Below are 20,862 nucleotides of genomic sequence, written 5' to 3'. Positions count from 1 at the left end.
AATGAATGAATTTGATCATCAATTTAAAATATTTACACAACTGGATACCACAAAATCTTATGTTATAGTTAATGAAAGTACAAATAAACACCTAGTGTTAGTGAATCTATCATTTTGATGAGATATGAATTCTATAAAACTAATTTTAATGATCTAACCGTCAAACTTGTTTGTATAAGCTTCGAGATCGCATACGCCAAAAATAAAAATAAACAAACATTCAGAGATCAAGTAATTAAAAAAAAAAATTGACGGTTTTAAAACAAAAAATCACCATTGACCGGTTATTTTAACTCCGATTTTGATGATTTTTTACGACTACACTACTTGACCCTATACGAATACAATGAATGAATTTGATCATCAATTTAAAATATTTACACAAGTGCATACCACAAAATCTCATGTTATACTTAATGAAAGTATAAATAAACGGTAAGTGTTAGTGAATCTATCGTTTTTATGGGATACAAATTATATGAAACTAATTTCACCGATCCAACCGTCAAACTTATTTGTATATGCTTGGAGATTGCATACGCCAAAAATCATAAAAAACAAACATTCAGAGATTAAGTAATGAGAGAAAACTTTTCGACGGTTAAAAAACAAAAAATCATGATTTAACGGTTATTTTAACTCCTATTTTGATGATATTTTACAACTACACTCCTTAACCCTATTCGAATACAATGAATGAATTTGATCGTCAATTTAAAATATTTACACAAGTGGATACCGCGTAATTGTATGTTATACTTAAAGAAAGTATAAATAAACTCCAAGTGTTAGTTAATCTATCGTTTTGATGGGATACGAATTCTATGAAACTAATTTTAACGATCCAACTGTCAAACTTATTCGTTTATGCTTCGAGATCGCATTCGCCAAAAATCACAAAAAACAAACTTTCAGACATCAAGTAAATAGACAAAACTTTTCGACGGTTAAAAAACAAAAAATCAAGACCTAACGGTTATTTTAGCTCCAATTTTGATGATTTTTTACAACTACACTCCTTCACCCTATCCAAATACAATGAATGAATTTGATCGTCAATTTAAAATATTTACACAAGTGGATACCACAAAATCTTATGTTATAGTTAATGAAAGTACAGATAAACACCAAGTGTTAGTGAATGTATTTCGAAGGGATACAAATTCTATGAAACTAATTTTAACGATCTAACCGTCAAACTTGTTTGTATATACTTCGAGATCGCATACGCCAAAAATAAAAAATAAACAAATATTCGGAGATCAAGTAATTAGAAAAAAAATTTCGACGGTTATAGAACAAAAAATCACGATTTAACGGTTATTTTAACACCGATTTTGATGATTTTTTACAACTAAACTGCTTGACCCTATACAAATACAATGAATGAATTTGATCGTCAATTTAAAATATTTACACAAGTGGATACCACAAAATCTTATGTTATAGTTAATGAAAGTGTAAATAAACTCTTAGTGTTAGTTAATCTATCGTTTTAATGGGATACGAATTCTACGAAACTAATTTGAACGATCCAACATTCAAACTTATTTGTATATGCTTCGAGATCGCATACGTCAAAAATCACATAAAACAAACATTCAGAGATCAAGTAATTAGATAAAACGTGTCGACGGTTATAAAAACAAAAAATCATGATTTAACGGTTATTTTAACTCCAATTTTGATGATATTTTACAACTGCACTCCGTGACCCTATACAAATACAATGAATGAATTTGATAGTCTATTTAAAATATTTACACAAGTGGATACCACAAAATCTTATGTTATACTTAATGAAAGTATAAATAAACAATAAGTGTTAGTGAATCTATCGTTTTGATGGGATACGAATTCTATGAAACTAATTTTAACGATCCAATCGTCAAACTTGTTTGTATATGCTTCGAGATCTTATACGTCAAAAATTACAAAAAACTAACATTCAGAGATCAAGTGATTAGACAAACCTTTTCGAAGGTTATCAAACAAAAAATCATGATTTAACGGTTATTTTAACTCTGCTTTTGATGATTTTTTACAACTACACTCCATGACCCTATACGATACAATGAATGAATTTGATCGTCAATTTAAAATATTTACACAAGTGGATACCGCAAAATTGTGTGTTATACTTAAAGAAAATATAAATAAACTCCAAGTGTTAGTTAATCTATCGTTTTGATGGGATACGAATTCTATGAAACTAATTTTAACGATACAACCGTCAAACTTGTTTGTTTATGCTTCGAGATCGTATATGCCAAAAATCACAAAAAACAAACATTCAGAGATCAATTAATTAGACAAAACTTTTCGACGGTTATAAAATAAAAAATCACGACTTAACGGTTATTTTAACTTCGATTTTGATGATTTTTTACAACTACAATCCTTGACCCTATACAAATACAATGAATGAATTTGATCGTCAATTTAAAATATTTACACAAGTGGATACCACAAAATCTTATGTTATACTTAATGAAAGTATAAATAAACAATAAGTGTTAGTGAATCTATCGGTTTGATGGGATACGAATTCTATGAAACTAATTTTAACGATCCAATAGTCAAACTTGTTTGTATATGCTTCGAGATCGCATACGTGAAAAATCACAAAAAACAAACATTCAGAGATCAAGTAAGTAGACAAAACTTTTCGAAGGTTATAAAACAAAAAATCACGATTTAACGGTTATTTTAACTCTGCTTTTGATGATTGTTTACAACTGCCCTTCTTGACCCTATACGATACAATGAATGAATTTGATCGTCAAATTAAAATATTTACACAAGTGGATACCACAAAATCTTATGTTATACTTAATGAAAGTATAAATAAACTCCATGTGGTAGTGAATCTATCGTTTTGATGGGATATGAATTCTATGAAACTAATTTTAACGATCGAACCGTCAAACTTGTTTGTATATGCTTTGAGATCGCATATGCCAAAAATTACAAAAAAACAAACATTCAGAGATCAAGTAATTAGACAAAAGTCTTCGACGGTTATAAAACAAAAAATCACGATTTAACTGTTATTTTAATTTCGATTTTGATGATTTTTTACAACTACACTCCTTGATCCTATACGAATACAACGAATGAATTTGATCGTCAATTTAAAATATTTACACAAGTGGATACCACAAAATCTTATGTTATAGTTAATGAAAGTACAAATAAACACCAAGTGTTGGTGAATCTATCGTTTTGATGAGATACGAATTCTATGACACTAATTTTAACGATCTAACCATCAAACTTGTTTGTATAAGCTTCGAAATCGCATACGCCCAAAATAAAAAATAAACAAACATTCATATTTAAAGTAGTTAGACAAAAAATTTTGACGGTTATAAAACAAAAAATCACGATTGAACGGTTATTTTAACTCCGATTTTGATGATTTTTTACAACTACACTCCTTGATCCTATACGAATACAATGAATGAATTTGATCGTCAATTTAAAATGTTTACACAAGTTGATACCACAAAATCTTATGTTATACTTAATGAAAGTAAAAATAAACTGTAAGTGTTAGTGAATCTATCGTTTTGATGTGATACAAATTCTATGAAACTAATTTTAACGATCTAACAGTCAAACTTGTTTGTATATGCTTCGAGATCGCATACACCAAAAATAAAAAATGAACAAACATTCAGAGATCAAGTAATAAAGAAAAATTTTCGATGGTTATAAAACAAAAAATCACGATTGAACAGTCATTTTAACTTCGATTTTGATGATTTTTTACAACTACACTCCTTGATCCTATATGAATACAATGAATGAATTTGATCGTCAATTTAAAATACAAAATCTTATGTTATAGTTAATGAAAGTACAAATAAACACCAAGTGTTAGTGAATCTATCGTTTTGATGAGATACGAATTCTATGAAACTAATTTTAACGATCTAACCGTCAAACTTGTTTGTATAAACTTCGAGATCACATACGCCAAAAATAAAAATAAACAAACATTCAGAGATCAAGTAATTAGACAAAAATTTTCGACGGTTATAAAACAAAAAATAACGATTGAACGGTTATTTTAACTCCGATTTTGATGATTTTTTACAACTACATTCCTTGACCCTATACGAATAGAATGAATGAATTTGATCGTCAATTTAAAATATTTACACAAGTGGATACCATAAAATCTCATGTTATACTTAATGAAAGTATAAATAAACTGTAAGTGTTAGTGAATCTATCGTTTTGATGGGATACAAATTTTATGAAACTAATTTTAACGATCCAACCATCAAACTTAATTGTATATGCTTCGAGATTGCATACGCCAAAAATTACAAAAAAAAAACATTCAGAGATTAAGTAATGAGACAAAACTTTTCGACGGTTATAAAACAAAAAATCACGATTTAACGGTTATTTTAACTCCGATTTTGATGATTTTTTACAACTACACTCCTTGACCCTATACGAATTCAATAAATGAATTTGATCGTCAATGTAAAATATTTACACAGTGGATACCACAAAATTGTTTGTTATACTTAAAGAAAGTATAAATAAACTCCAAGTGTTAGTTAATCTATCGTTTTGATGGGATATCAATTCTATGAAACTAATTTTAACGATCCAACCGTCAAACTTGTTTGTTTATGCTTCGAAATCGCATACGCCAAAAATCACAAAAAACAAACATTCAGAGATCAAGTAATTAGACAAAACTTTTCGACGGTTATAAAACAAAAAATCACGATTTAACGGTTATTTTAATTCCAATTTTGATGATTTTTTACAACTACGCTCCTTCACGCTATACAAATACAATGAATGAATTTGATCGTCAATTTAAAATATTTACACAAGTGGATACCACAAAATCTTATGTTATACTTAATGAAAGTAGAAATAAACTCCAAGTGTTAGTGAATCTATCGTTTTGATGAGATACGAATTCTATGAAACTAATTTTAACGATCGAACCGTCAAACTTTTTTGTATATGTTTCGAGATCGCATACGCCAAAAATCATAAAAAAAAACAAACATTCAGAGATCAAGTAATTAGACAAAACTCTTCGACGGTTATAAAACAAAAAATCATGATTTAACGGTTATTTTAACTCCAATTTTGATGATATTTTACAACTACACTCCTTGACCCTATACAAATACAATGAATGAATTTGATAGTCAATTTAAAATATTTACACAAGTGGATACCACAAAATCTTTTGTTATACTTAATGAAAGTATAAATAAACACTAAGTGTTAGTGAATCTATCGTTTTGATGGGATACGAATTCTATGAAACTAATTTTAACGATCCAATCGTCAAACTTGTTTGTATATGCTTCGAGATCGCATACGTCAAAAATCACAAAAAACAAACATTCAGAGATCAAGTAATTAGACAAAACTTTTCGAATGTTATAAAACAAAAAATCACGATTTAACGGTTATTTTAACTCTGATTTTGATGATTTTTTACAACTACACTCCCTGACCCTATATGATACAATGAATGAATTTGATCGTCAATTTAAAATATTTACACAAGTGGATACCACAAAATCTTATGTTATACTTAATGAAAGTAGAAATAAACTCCAAGTGTTAGTGAATCTAACGTTTTGATGGGATACGAATTCTATGAAACTAATTTTAACGATCCAACCGTCAAACTTGTTTGTATATGCTTCGAGATCGCATACGCCAAAAATTACAAACTTGTTTTTATATGCTTCGAGATCACAACCGTCAAACTTGTTTTTTTGTTAGGCTCTTATTTTCGAGTGTAGATGTAGTACGTAAATGACCAATATGTTTTAATGTTTTGAAGTAATATTTATGTGGTAATGTGTGGTATGTGCAATTTAAGAAAATTATATTTTTCTTAAGGGGTCATAATGGGTCGGGTCACTTTATCCGTTGGGTAAAGTGACCCGACCTGTTAAGGACCCGTTAAGAAATCAGGTGTGACACGACACGACCCGTTAAGATAACAGGTGTTATACGAAAACGACACGAACACGACAGACACGACCCGTTTGCCAGGCCTAGATAAAACCAAGACCCGGAGGCTCCTCCCCCCAATTAACCTCCCCCTTTTCTCTGCTCTTTCTTTTATTATATAGGAAAAAAGCCCACCTTTCTTAGTAAGGTCAAATGAGTGGTTTTAAAATAAAAGGGATGTGACATCTTTTTATTCCCCAACAAATATCTAGTCTAATAAATATACTCTACCTAGCACTGCATGCCTGGCACCCTATCTAGCAATGCATGATAGAGGGATTTGGATCCTCTCCGAGGCAATTGGTTATGATTCTCTTGATCGGTGTCTGTGAACCGTTGAATAAAAATCCAACGGCTACAATTATTATAAGTTTCAGAGGGCCCCCTGTTTGTAGTCGTTGGATAAAAATTCAACGGCTCACAGACACCGGTCAGGAGGATCCCGACCAAGTGCCTTAGAGAGGATCCAAATCCCTGATAGAGCATCATGGTCTGGTGGTTCAATTAAAGCACCCTGATTATGTCATGCCCTGATCCCGACATACATCCATGATCGACACGTGACGTCGCCAAATACCCGTATCTCTAACATACCCCACCCCACCTCCGGGATATGGGCAGAGCACAACTCGAGATCCAACTGCATAGTAATTTAATTTTTCGTATAATTTATGACTGCATCTAACATCCTCGTTAGACTGCCTACGTACCCTAAACAGGGATCAAGCCATTCGTAATTCGTCATAAACTACACTTGAACAATCATCACATAATTCACTATATCTCCACACAATACCACAATTCATGGCATGCAACATCTCAAGGAACAGTCAACGAAGCGCAACATTAATCTCTAGCCATATTGGTCAACGAGTCTAATCATAATGACAACAATCACAACCAACATCACTCCACAATTACATCAATCAATAACACATATCATACACTGAAATGCAGGGCTAGAGCGACAAAGTTTGGCCGAAGCCTACATCTCTAAAGCTGAAATGAAATCCAAGGAACGAACAAGTCAAATGATGTGATTTCGGACCACTTAACGAAATCCATCAACATTGGGTTCCAGATCACTTAACGGAACCAAGACACCAAAAGGGATTCCGGACCACTCAACGGAATCCAAACCAGGATACAATTCCAGACCACTCAACGGAATCGCAGAGTACAATGCAAATCGAACCACTCAATGATATACAAGTTGGATATGATTCTGGACCACTCAATGGAATCGCGGAGCACGAGGGATATCGAACCTCTTAACGAAATCCAGATGGAGCAGGGAACTAGACCATTCAGCGGAACCCAATTCTGAATCACTCAACGGAACCGAGTGGAAGTCTAAGAAATATAACAACGGTCGAAGAAACAATACATGAACCAAGTACTCAATTTAGAAGGGCCGAACAAATCAAGAAGTGAAATAAGGAAGCAAGATATAAAACAAGTGTTGAAGCAACAAACCCCATGAAAATGGGTTAACGGTCTACTACTAGCCCTCACATTTCATCGCATCATACCAAACATAAAAATCAACCACACTCCACAACAAGTTCAATACACAAGTCAAATCACATAAAATAAACAAGCATAACATGATGTGATGCCATCAATACGTAAATTGAGGTGCACGTCAATCGAGGAAGACACATCATCATGCTGAGCCCAATAAGCTCCATGGAATCTCAACAACACTCTAAGCTCACAACACGCTAGAAGAACTCGAGCTAGTTGACTAAAAAGTCAACTGTCGATCAAGGTCATGAATAGGGTCCACAACCCTAGAAATCTAAACCAAAAGATTCGCCTGTCAGAATTTTGATCCGTAACTTCCCAAGGTCCACATTATACTTCCAGAATAACATGCTAAAATTTCATTACGATCCAACGATTGGATCTCCGCCAATCACAAATTCAAGTTGCGGCCAACGTTTGATTATACAAACTTAGAAATCCAATTCGGGAACATCCATACGTCGGATTCCCGATCCATTAGTTTCTAATGCCCTCCAATATTTCATACTACAACGTATCAAAATTTAGTGACAATCCAACGGTCAGATCATTGATTGCTATAATCAAGTGACGGCCAGCTAAGCGGTCAATTACGAAACTATGTTAAAACATCAAAATTTCATTAAACGGATGTCAAATATAGAATAATTAGCCTAGGATGGTCTGGTGGGTTCTTGGCCCACTCGGCCCGATTTGCCAAAAAATTCAACTTTTTTTCGAAAAATTACCAAATTGTATAGAAATGTAGAATAAGTCAAGGGGATCAATTTTCATACATGAGCTGAAGTCCAATTCGGCCGAGATACACCTGAAATTACCCACGAACCATCGGAACCCTAGAATTGGGTGTGCTTAAATTCGACCTCTATACGTGCTTCGACACCTCCACCATTGCTTGGGCTTTGTTTCTGAGCTTGTGGGGAGTAGATTGGTGGTGGTGGTGGACAAAGTTAGCTTTAGGTTTGGTGAATCGAAGCCGAGCACTCGACGCATGCACGATGCTATTTTTGCCAAATTAAGATCCAATTAACTCTAGTTTTTCGTATAACGGGGAGATGAGAAGTCGAGGATAAATTTTCAAGTAGTGGATCAACACAATTCATCGGAAATTGGCCGGAGAAAAGATCAAATTTGGCCGTGGTACTCGGTTGGGTTGCACAGGTTAAGGGGACTCGGTTTCCTCCCTTATTTTCTCCTTCCCTCCTTTCCCTCATTCTGATTGGTTCCCTCACTTCCCTCTCTCCTCCTCATTCCCCGCCATTTCCCATCTTTTCTCTCATTTCCCTTCTTCTGATTGGGTAGTTTTTTTTTTCCCCTTTCCCAGTCACAGCCAGCCGCCTAGCTAAAAAAAATAATGGGAAGGCTCCCAAATTTTCTAGAGCCTTCCTGCAAAACAGGACAATTTTACAATTTTACCCCTAACCTTTGCTCGTTTATATTTCATTCGTTATAGCTCCAAATCACATTCTGTTTGCGTTCACGTGTTCGTATCGACGAGTATTATCCAAATACATGAAGAAAAGTGGATATATATATATACACACACACCAAATATGTTCTCGAAATTTTCTGCTTAGTTCATTAAGGGCGTTTTTGTCCTTTTACTAAAAATTATGCGCCGCACATATAAACTCGTCGAAATTAATAATACAAAAATACGTAAATTTAAATAGTGAAATCCGGAGACGGGATTTCACAGATCATGTAGTATCGATAGAGCATCTTGGTTTGCCTAGCGTTAAGCCTAATACTGTTGTGGTTGTCTCGATAGAGAAGTGGTCTAGGTAGAGCATCATGGTCTACATAGCACTGCAAAGAAGTGGTCCATCATGTGCCAAAAAGGATCTCTTCCATCCAACAGTGATCTAATCCACGGTGGTCTACTTAAAGCACCATGATCATCGTGTGGTCTCCATAGAGAAGTGGTCTTGGTAGAGCATCCTAGTTTTCCTAACACTGCATGCCTAGCGCTAAGCCTAGTACTGCCCTAGTAGTCTCGGTAAAGAAGTGGTCTCGGTAGACCATCATGGTCTACCTAGCACTGCAAAGAAGTAGTCCATCATGTGCCAAAGAGTCTCTTCCATCCAATAGTGATCTAGTCTCCCGTCAAAGAGTCTTCCCTCATGATGAAGACATGGCCAAAGTGGGACTAGGTCATTCCGGAAACCCGCGTTAACAAAACTTTTCTTATGATTTATGGCATAAAATACAGTCTGCCTAATAATCGCATGTACTGTACAATTTCAAAAATGAATATTCTATATATGCCATTTCAAAATTGTTTTCATAAAATGCATATAAACATTAGCCGTGAGCATATGCTTAGTTTTGAACTAATTGTTTTTTCGTGAAACAATGGACTATTAGCTTTATCGGTGTATGTCCGATCCATGAGTGTGTAAGATGTAAGTTGGGGGAAACTAATTGTTTTTTCATGTTTAGTATCAAGCTTTACTTGGTATATGCAATATTGGAGGGAACTAAAAAAAAAATGTATTTATTACAAATGCTGCAATAATTGGAGGTTGTCAAAGTTCGATTGCTTGAACGTGTTTGCTCTTCGTAGTTTGAGTGTCTCGCAAGAAGCTTCGATTTGCTTCGGCGGAGTTTTCAGCGCCATCCTAGGTCAAGCGGATTTACCGAATAATGGCTAGGTAAACCGGTTTTATATGTTGTTTTGGTTGATGGCTTTTTCAGTAGAATATTATTGTAATCTATGAAACCAATTAGCTATCCAGCATCTTTGAGGGGTTAACGCGAGACAAACTATACGACTTGGGTACGTTCTGATTTACCATTTGGTGTTAATCAAGCGTGCCAGTTTATGCACTTCTAAAGTCTTTTTTTTTGTGTCAGTTTACACGAGATCAACTAGTAGTTATTGTGTCATTTTTTAGCGATAATGTTATTAATTTGAGTGCTAAAAAGCAATCCACTATTATCAGATCACACACAGAGGCTGAATATTGATTACTTACACAATTGGTGAGATGGATTTGCAAAAATTTGAGGGACATTGGCTTTTCTTTATATAAAGTCCCTTCTTTGTGGTGCGGTAATATTTATTGCTATCTTTTTTACTTCTAATCCTGTGTTTTATGGTCAAACAAAACATCATGAGATTGATTATCATTACATTAGAAAATTGGTGTTGCCTTCAAGTAAAATATATGTGCAGTCAAGATCAAGTTGCAGATTTCATACTAAATCTTTGTCCTAGTCCAGATTTCGATTTTTGCAATCCAAGCTTTTTTTTTTTTGGTCGAAAGATAGGACTTTATTAAGATTAAATACGAACGGTTACATTTGCATCCTTTGCTAAAATATTAAACAAAAATTCTGGACCTAACAAATCCCAGCCAAATCTCCCGCCATGCTTAACAACGTGCACCGCCACCAAATGAGCTGCACGATTGTATTGCCGAGGGGTGAAGCAAAATCTCACCAACTGAAACAAGTTCGCCATCCTCCAAATGTCTTGGAGATAAATATCAAGAGCCACATCAGCCATGAGCTCCTGATTAATCAATTGAATCAAACCTTTTGAGTCTGATGCAACCACCTAACTACCCCCAGGTTCCAAAACACCACTACTAATAACCATCTCTAATCCCTGCCTGATCGCTTCCGCCTCGACCATTATTGTAGCTGCAAACCTTTGACCACCCACCCCTCCGACGAGCTTAGGAAGCCCCGCAAAATCGCGAAGTACCCACCCCACCCCACCCACCTTTGTCTCCTTCCTCCAGGCCGCGTCGCAATTCAATTTCAACACTCCAAAACTAGGATTTGTCCACTGAAGCCGCTCCCCCCCCCCCAACACCATCCGCACCCACTCCCCCCACCCCTAACACCCTCCCATTCCGATGGTCCACCCCTTCCACTACTGCAGACTCCCTAAACTCATCCACCTGCTTTCGCCACAACTTCACTGCAATATGCGGCAGGATTCTAGTCCCATTAAATACCGCTTCATTTCTACATTTCCAAATTCGCCAAAATCCAACCGCCACCTGCTGCAATCCAAGCTTTCACTTGGTTGTCTTACTTCACCTGCGTTTAGCTTAAGGGGTGTAAGACGAGAATATTACAAGTCCAGTCAGCAATGTAACAACCTTAGTCAATAGAGTTAATGTTGTCAAGAGTTAGTTTTTAGTAGTTATCTCAAATTGTAATTAGTCTTTCTTAATTGTCATTTGTGAAAAGTATGTATGTATGCAGACAGTTGTAATTATTTAATCATTGAGAAATAGAAAGTTCATTTCCTTTCAAAAACTGTTTTATTTTCGGGCAAAAGAAAAAAAGCGTTTTTTATTGACCAGTTTGTTACAAAATTAATTTCTTTATACACCTGGCGTGAATTGGATAATTAATCCAAACAAAACCAAATTTACATGTTAATTACAAAGAACTAGCATCCAAACTAAAATATTTTCTGTATGTTAACCACCACTAAATATAAATCATATATTTCTTGTAAAATCGATGTGTTTAGTTGTGACCACAGCACACTTAGCCGTGCTTCTTAGAATATTTTTTTTTTTCATCTACTTGTACTGCATTTCTTTGAAGCACTTGAATTACATATGTTTGCATAAAATTAACCACCACTAATTGTTAAGCTAGAGAAAGAAACAGGTTTCGTATATGAATAGAGAGAGGAAGAGGAGATTCACAGAGAAGAGAAAGAGAGGCTGAATATTTCTTTGGTATATTATTTCTTAGTCAGTAAGACATCTCAATACAAGTATTTATAGAGAGCACAAGATTGCAACTAATCTAACTACCTAGCTAATCTTCTGCCAAATGTCATAATCTCAGACACAAACATAATATCTCTATCATCCCCCCTCAAACTCATGCTTGGATGATCCTAGCATGAGATTGCTACAATGTGTATGAAACAAAGGGGCACTCAATCCCTTAGTTAGAAGATCTGCAAATTGTTCCTTGGAAGAGATAAATTGAACATGGAGTTGATTCTTGGCAACCCGTGAACATCAACCTCGATATGTTTTGTTCTTTGGTGTTGAACGGGGATTGAAAGATAAGGCGATGGCCAACATGTTATCACAAAACATAACTGGAACAACATGGACTTTAATATGCAGAAAACTGAGAATTTGCTTAATCCAATTAAGTTCTGCAGCTGTAGAAGACAAGGCTCTATACTCAGCCTCTGTGGAAGATTTAGAGACATTTTGTTGCTTCTTTGAGGACCAAGATATAGGATTGCCACCCAGGTAAACAACCAACCCAGTGATGGATCTTCGATCATTAGGATCGTCTGCCCAATCAGCATCACTAAATGCTTTAATGTCCAAATCCGAACTGGAATAAGTCAAGCCATATGTCATAGTACCGTTAAGATACCTAAGAATCCTCTTGACTACAGTGTAATGTGAGACCATAAGACATTGCATAAACTAACAGACTTGGTGAACTGAGAAAGCAATATCAGGCAGGGTAAAAGTTAAATATTGTAGAGCACCGACAACACTCCTATAAAGGGTAGGATTGTTGTATGGTTCACCATCATCCTTATGGAGCCTATTATAAGGTAGGCAAGGTGTATCACAAGGTTTAGAATCAACCATTTCTGTTTTAACCAACAAATCAAGAACATACTTTTGCTATGAAAGAAACAAATCAGTTGTAGTTCGAGAGATTTGAATACCCAAAAAATAATGCAGAGATCCTAAGTCTTTGATATTAATTCCTGTTGAATAGCCATAGAATCATTGCCAGTAATAATGATATCATCCACGTAGAGTAACAAAATAACCAAGGTGGAACCAACAGTTTGCACAAACAATGATGAATCAGAATAAGTATTCTGGAACCCCAACTTAGGAAGAAAAGCAGTAAAGCTCTCATTCCAGGCTCTGGAAGCCTGTTTCAAACCATAAAGAGATTTATGAAGTTTGCAGACCAAATTTGGATACATAGAATCCTCAAAACCTGGAGGTTGCACCATATACTTCATCTTGTAAAATGCCATGTAAAAAAGCATTTTTTTACATCCAATTGCCTAAGAGACCAACTGAAATGAGCAGCTAAAGCCAACACTATCCTCACTGTTGTAGGTTTAACAATAAGACTAAAAGTTTCAATATAATCAATCCCAGGTTCTTAACTAAACCTTTTTGTTACCAACCAAGCCTTATGTCTAGCTATAGTACCATCATCATGTTTCTTAAGCTTGAATACCCATTTACAACCTATCAAATTCTTGTTTTGAGGTAAAGGTACCAAACTCCAAGTTTTCTGAGTATGAAGTGCACCAATTTCTTCCTTCATAGCATTTAACCAAACTGGACACTTGAGAGCTGACTTATAAGAACTAGGTTTAACGAAAGAAAGATCACTTGCATTGGCTGACTGTAAAGCGGATACAAGTGCTTTCTTTTTATTATCCCACTTTTGCTTCTAGTTTGCATAGGATGTAGATTCATAGGTGGAATTGATAATACCACTTGAAGAGTGTCAGGACAATGGACATGTGCCACATGAATCTTAAAGTGTTCAGTTTCTGCAGCAGTAATGGACTGAGATACAAGAAGTGGAGGTAGACTAGTACTAGGTGTGAGTGATGATGAAGATGGGATTGAAGATGACACATGAGAGTTGGAAGGTGTGGAAGAGGAAGTGAACTCTGTAACTGGTGCAGATATAGGTGAAACTACTAAGTTGTTTGATGTCACAACTGGTATTGGTAAAGACACATATGATGTGGGCAAACACACAGATGATGTGGTATTAGTATTGATAGTGGATGCTGTTAATAAGTCTTTAAAAGGAAACTCTTATTCATAAAAAAAAATACATGTCGTTATACATAAATTTTCTGTCTAGCAACCTCATAACACAAAAACCCTTTGTATTTGGATGCATACCCTAAAAAGACACACTTAGTTGTCTTGAGTTGTAACTTGGTGCTATTTTAAGGTTTAAGAAGTGGATAACAAGCACATCCAAAAAATTTCAAATGAGAGAGAACTGGAACACGCCCATATAGTAACTCAAACGGAGATTTGTGAGATAATGATGGAGTAGGCATTCTATTGATTAGGTAAGTGGCTGTTTGACAAGCAAAACTCTAAAAATGAGAAGGAATCTGAGCATTTTGAAGCAAAGTAATGGTGGTTTCAATAATATGCCTATGTTTTCTCTCAGCCAACCCATTTTGTTCCAGGGTGTATGGACATGATTTTTTTTATGGGAAATGCCTTTCTTAACTAGGAAAGACTGAAACTTAGTACTACAATACTCCCCTCCCCCATCACTTGTAAAGTCTTCACAGTAGCAGAAAATTGAGTCAACACATAGGCATAAAAAGCAATAAAGGTAGCACAAAGATCGAATTTATTGATAAATGGGAATATCCACGTGTATCTAGTATATTCATCAATAAAGGTAACATAGTACCTATATCCATCGACTGATGTACAAGGTGCAAGACCCCAAATGTCACTATGCACTACCTCAAAGCGAATGATAGACTTATTGATAGAGGATTGAAATGGCAGCTTACAAAATTTTCCTTCTAAGAAACTTTGACACACAACAGGTACAGAATCTTTGGCACACAAAATTTTGGACTTGTGCAACATCAAAGAAACAATGGAGTTAGAGGGATGACCTAACCTACTATGCCATATAGTAGAATTGACAAGTTGTCCAAGAAAAGCTTTAGCTTGTAGCTTTGACTGAGGTACACCAAGAGTAGAAGTAGCTAAGGAATGAATAGGGTAAAGTCCATTACTGCATAGCCCTCAGAATAGGATCCTCCTTTTGGTTTTGTCCTGTATCCAGAAGCAAAAAGCATCGAAAATAAGGTAGCAGTTATTGTCCAGACACAGCTTGTGAACTGAAAGCAGATTCTATGACAATTTGGGAACATATAACACAGAATTTAACTTTATAGGTTGTACAGAAGTATTAAGCATAGTACTACCAATATGGGACACTTTCAAACCTTCACCATTAGCTATTTGAATGGTTTCATTGAATGGATAGGGGGAAGCCAATGACAAGTTGCTCAAATCTACTGTCATGTGATTAATCGCACCGGAATCAGTAAGCTAAGCATGATAGGTAGTCTGTGATGGTTGAGCAACCACAGTGTGCATAACTTGCATTAATGGTTGTGAGTGATATTGCTGCCCATTATAAGCAGAAACTGAACTTTAAGGAAAATTGCCATATTGCGGTCCAGCATAAGAGCCATATTGTTGTCCAGACATGGGAGAATAGTGAGAACTAGAGACAATATAGTTCGGTTCTTTCTCATTGTAAAAATAAAACCATGTGGCATGATTGGTTTTTCCACATATGTGACATTGAGGTCTGGTAGGGGGCGTCGAACCACAAAATGGTGTTGTGTAACCTTCACTGTTACACAATTGGCATGTAACAAATGATGGAGCAAAAGGTTCATAAGTGGAATGTGGCGTTTATCCAAGTACTCCTGGAGTGGAAGTAGGAAACACATGAGTCTGAGGTTGATAAAATAGTTTGGGATGAAAGTTTCTGGAACCTTGAGTAAACTTTCCCTTGCCCTTGTTTTTATACTGATTGAATTGCTTGAAACCCCTTTGAACAAAATTAGATTGTCTAGAACTAGCAGAAAAAGACTAAGATTGACCTTTAGGTGCCTATGATGAATTGTTAGCAACCATTGTAGCTAAAAATGGTGCATTTGTGCTAGAATCAACAATGACCTCTTATGCAAGTAACTGAGTTCTGAATTCTTTGAGAGAAATGACTTGTTCTCTTCCTCGAATAACAGTTCGAAAAGTATTATACTCAACAGGCAACCCATTTAAAGCCAAAATCACTATATCTTCATCAACAAAAGAAACACTCGCAGCAGAAAGATAATCCCTAGCAACTTTTATCCTTTGCAGATACTGAGCCACAATATCAACCTTTCTTTCTTAATGTTCTGTAAATTCGACTTCATTTGAAAAATACTAGTTCGAGAAACCGTAGAAAATTGCTCCCTTAATCGAGTCCAAAGATCTCGAGAACTAGTACTCCCTATAGCACAAGACATGGCTACCGGAGATAAAGTTGCAGTAATTAACTGCATAAGAGCCCTATCATGCATCATCTTGATCAAATACTCATCTGAATCACCAGAAGTAGATGAATTTGACACATCCACACCAGAATTAGCAGATTGAGATGCACAACAAGCAGGACAAGGGACATAACCATCAACAAATCCCATGATACCATTACTCTCAAGTAATAATTGCATTTGAAAATGCCAATTAAGATAATTGGAGTCATGGAGATTGGAGCAATTGCAATTGACTAGCAGTAACCATGATTCAAGAAATCAAGTCACAAAATCTTGGATATAGAAAGATACCTCTCAGAGGTGAATTCACAAACACCTGGAGTGCAAGAACACATAAGAGAACAGAAGGAGGATTCTGATTAGAAATTGTAGAACGTCAAAACCCTAGAAACTTGTAGAAGAAGAAATCGAAGAGACAAAGCACAGTTCAGCAATTGCACTTAAAGCTTTGCAGTAATCTGAGAGAAGAGTAGAAGCTTGTGAAGGATCGAAGAAGCATTTGCCATGGCGGCGATTGATACCATGTTAAGCTAGAGAGAGAAACAGGTTTCGTATATGAATAGAGAGAGAAATAGGAGATTCACAGAGAAGAGAAAGAGAGGCTGAATATTTCTTTGGTATATTATTTCTTAGTAAGACATCTCAATACAAGTATTTATAGAGAGCACAAGATTGCAACTAATCTAACTACCTAGCTAATCTTCTGCCAAGTGTCATAATCTCATACACAAACATAATATCTCTATCACTAAGGATGATATATACATGACTAAAATTGGTTTATCTTAAGGATTCTCGACGGACTAAGCAGCCTATAGGCACCGCCAAGCGTCATGGATGCAAGAATTTAGACGACGTGCCGGGCTGCAAAGCATCAACGAACCATAACCCTTAACAAACCCACAATTAGGAGTACTAACTTCCTCACTGCTCTCCATCTCAGCCAACACTTTATAAAACAAATCCACATCACAAGGAAGCAAAATCGGACCTTCGCAATTGTAACCGTATTCCATTTCGGCATCATCCAGCAGCATCTTAAACAAGGGATGATTAGCAAACTCCGTCTTCACTGCAAACCGTTGTCTTTGCGGTCCAACATAGACCGAAAAACACCCGTCCGGAGCTACCTGGCCTTTGCTCTTCCTAGTATTGGAGCTGCAGTGCCGTGACTTGCTCTTTGTCAATGAGTTGTGTACTTTGCTGCTGCTCTTTCTTTGTAAACTCCATCGTTTCCATGCGTTGGCGATCAGATTCTTCTTCCACTTTCCCTTTATGATATCCATCTATATGAAGTTTTACAAGAAAATATAAATATGTGGATTTAGAATCTGAGGACCTCTGAGGACCAAACACGAGATTTATATATGAATGTGTGTGTATATATATGTGTGTGTATCCACATATATTTGTGTATATATATGCTTGAGAAGTTGAGAAATGAGATGAGAGAGGTGTTTACAAACACAAAGCCCCATCCCCAGGTAAATGCTCCTAATAATATGGGAGATCGTCAACTACTTATAGGCTGATAGATTTTGAAAAAATATATAATTTGTTTAAGGAAATCATGTGGAAAAAATAGAAAGGGCCACTTCCTTTTGTCTTTCAACAGCAACCTATGCTAGCTAGAGTGGAGAACAAGATAATGAAAGAAAGAAAAAATATAAAATATAAAAGTAAATAACAATATTAACACTTTTTTTGGGGGGGGCGAAACCTCGACGGTATTAGAAAATTTTTATTGATAACGAAAAAAGAAATTATACCTAATCAATGAGATATAAACTTTACTTCTCATAAAGCAAATATACTTAAAAAGAATACACAAAAAAATAAGGACATAAACTTTACCTTTCTAGAAACATAACAATATCAACATATGTTTGAATGTAAAATAAGTTAATAAATTTGTCCAAAAAAAAAAACAAAATAAATAAAAGACAACTACATATATATTTGGATTTAGTTTAAGGTCAGAGACCTAGAAGAATATTAACATGAGATGATCAAAGCTTTATTCACCTAGTAATATTTGGAGGCCAAAAATGCCACGTAGTGAGTGGTGGTAGGTTAAGTGAGCTTCTTGGAATTCTTGGTTTCAATTCGACTCCAACACCTGGCTAGGTGGAATCCTCGAAATGATTTTCTCTATAAGGTGTGCACCAAGATATATTTTTAGCCCTTGCTTAAAGTATTAGGGCTGTATTATTTTTAAGGGTAAATTACATAATACTTATTCAGATTTGAGGTTTATTACAAATTCATACAACATCTTTAAAACATTTTACTTTCATACTTCACGCACTATTTTATTTCAAAATAATACATCTGTTAGATTTTCCATCTATTAGTATGTTAAATGCTGATGTAGTTGCCACATTTGTGCTGATGTGGCCGCCATGTGGCAAAAAATAATTTTTTATACATTAAAAATATTATAATATTAACCATATTTAAAAATAATATATATATATAACCAGAAAAACCCAAACCCAAATCCCCTTCCTTCCCCCTCACCTCTCTGCAACTCCCATTTACAAAATCCACCGCTCAGCCCATGGTTCATCCCCATTGAAGCACTTCCATACCTAATTCTACCCACCAACCAACCCATTTACAAATTAGGAGATAAACAGCTAGAAGGATTGGATTTTAGTCATTATTTTACAATTAAATTGCTTAAACATCACAATAACAACTATAAAAAGTTTCAATCTTTATGAGAAAAATTACAAAAAAAAGTAATGAGATTTAAGAAAATACCTATGAAGGCAGACCTCATGTGAGGTGGAGCTGAGAGACGCATGCGAGAAAGCGAGTTCCCGATCATCGACTAACTTTTTCAACTCCTGAGCAACCACAAGATGGAACAGCTGCGGATGATTTTGCAAGATGCAAGACGGTACAGAGGTCTTTTCCTGGTCAGGTCCGTGGGTCGAGCGGCGAGTTGAGGCTATTGAACTCGCAGTGGCTCCAATGACGACAATCAACGACCTGAAGAACCGATTGTAGGTCCATGATTGGAGACGGGGCTTGAAGGAGCGAAGACGGTGGTTATGCGGAGCTTGAGGGTTGAGAAGACGAGACAATGGTCCATCAACAATGGCTGGAATTTGGATTTTGAGAGGGGGAGTGAAAGTTGAGAGTTTTTTTTTGGGGGGGGGGAGGGGAGAAGTATATATGGAGAAATTTGGATAGGGTTGTTGTAGTGATTGAGTCAGGACGGTGTAGGTGAAGCCGTTGGGAGGACGGTGTAAGCGAGGCACTAGACCTCAAAAACCACACCCGCATCTCAAATTCCTCATTTTACAGAAGAGAGAAAGGGAAGGAAAGAGAGAGAGAGGTGGGACCCGTGCTGAGGGGTGCTCGAGTGGAGGGGATGGATGTAAGGGTGGAAGGGATGTATGGACGGGAAGGAAGAGATGGGTAAGGGGGTAGGATGTGGGGTTGCAGTGAAGGATTTCTTGGTTTGGGTTTCTCTTGTTTTTTTTTTTTAATTTTTAAAATAGGGTTAATATTATAATATTTTTAATGTATAAAAATTATTATTTTTTTGCCACGTGGCAGCCACATCAGCACAAATGTGGCGGCCACGTCAGCATTTAATAGATTAATGGATGGAAAATCTAACGGATGTATTATTTTGAAATAAAATAGTACGTGAGGTATGAAAGTGAAATGTTTTAAAGATGTTGTATGAAGTTGCAATAGACCTCAAACCTGAGGGGATATTATGTAATTTACTCTATTTTTAACTAAGGGCATCTGACACATATTATCTAGGATCGATAAAAGATCACCTTATGGGTAGCTGCCATCATGACATTGAATGGGTCATCATACCCTTGTTGGGGATGAGTTCAAGTTTCATTTGGTTTTCCCATTTATAAGTCAATAAAAAAATTTCACCTATTTTAGAAAGGGTTGTTTTATTAGCACCCCACATATTGTTGAATACACCTCACATACTTAAAACACCATACACTTACTTTTTAAACTTAAAAATATCTTAATACACCCCACTTACTAACCAAAACTACCCTCACACCCCACACATTTCATACACCCCACACCAAAATCTACCTCAAGTCTTCATCTTGTCCAAAAAATAAATTTAAACGCTTTGCCTTTAGCACACAAATAGTGCGCATGGTTCTACTGCTTCAAGGTTTTTGTCAATTTAGGGAAATTAGGCTTTAGATGTGAATTTGATTTTAAACTCAGAAATGGCT

General features: G+C 35.7%; 1 long non-coding RNA gene across 1 annotated transcript; it reads right to left on the bottom strand.

Moving 5' to 3' along the window:
- Positions 1-17,224: 17,224 nt before the first annotated feature.
- LOC139191584 (uncharacterized) lies at positions 17,225-20,044 on the bottom strand. The gene is made up of 2 exons (XR_011575667.1): positions 19,394-20,044; positions 17,225-17,913 (listed from the first exon to the last, which is right to left on the bottom strand). It is a non-coding gene; the product is annotated as an uncharacterized lncRNA (long non-coding RNA).
- Positions 20,045-20,862: the final 818 nt, after the last annotated feature.

This window comes from Malus domestica, chromosome 14 (assembly GCF_042453785.1).
Source record: "Malus domestica chromosome 14, GDT2T_hap1".
Classification (NCBI taxonomy): domain Eukaryota; kingdom Viridiplantae; phylum Streptophyta; class Magnoliopsida; order Rosales; family Rosaceae; genus Malus; species Malus domestica.
This window is presented reverse-complemented; position numbering and strand designations above follow the sequence as displayed.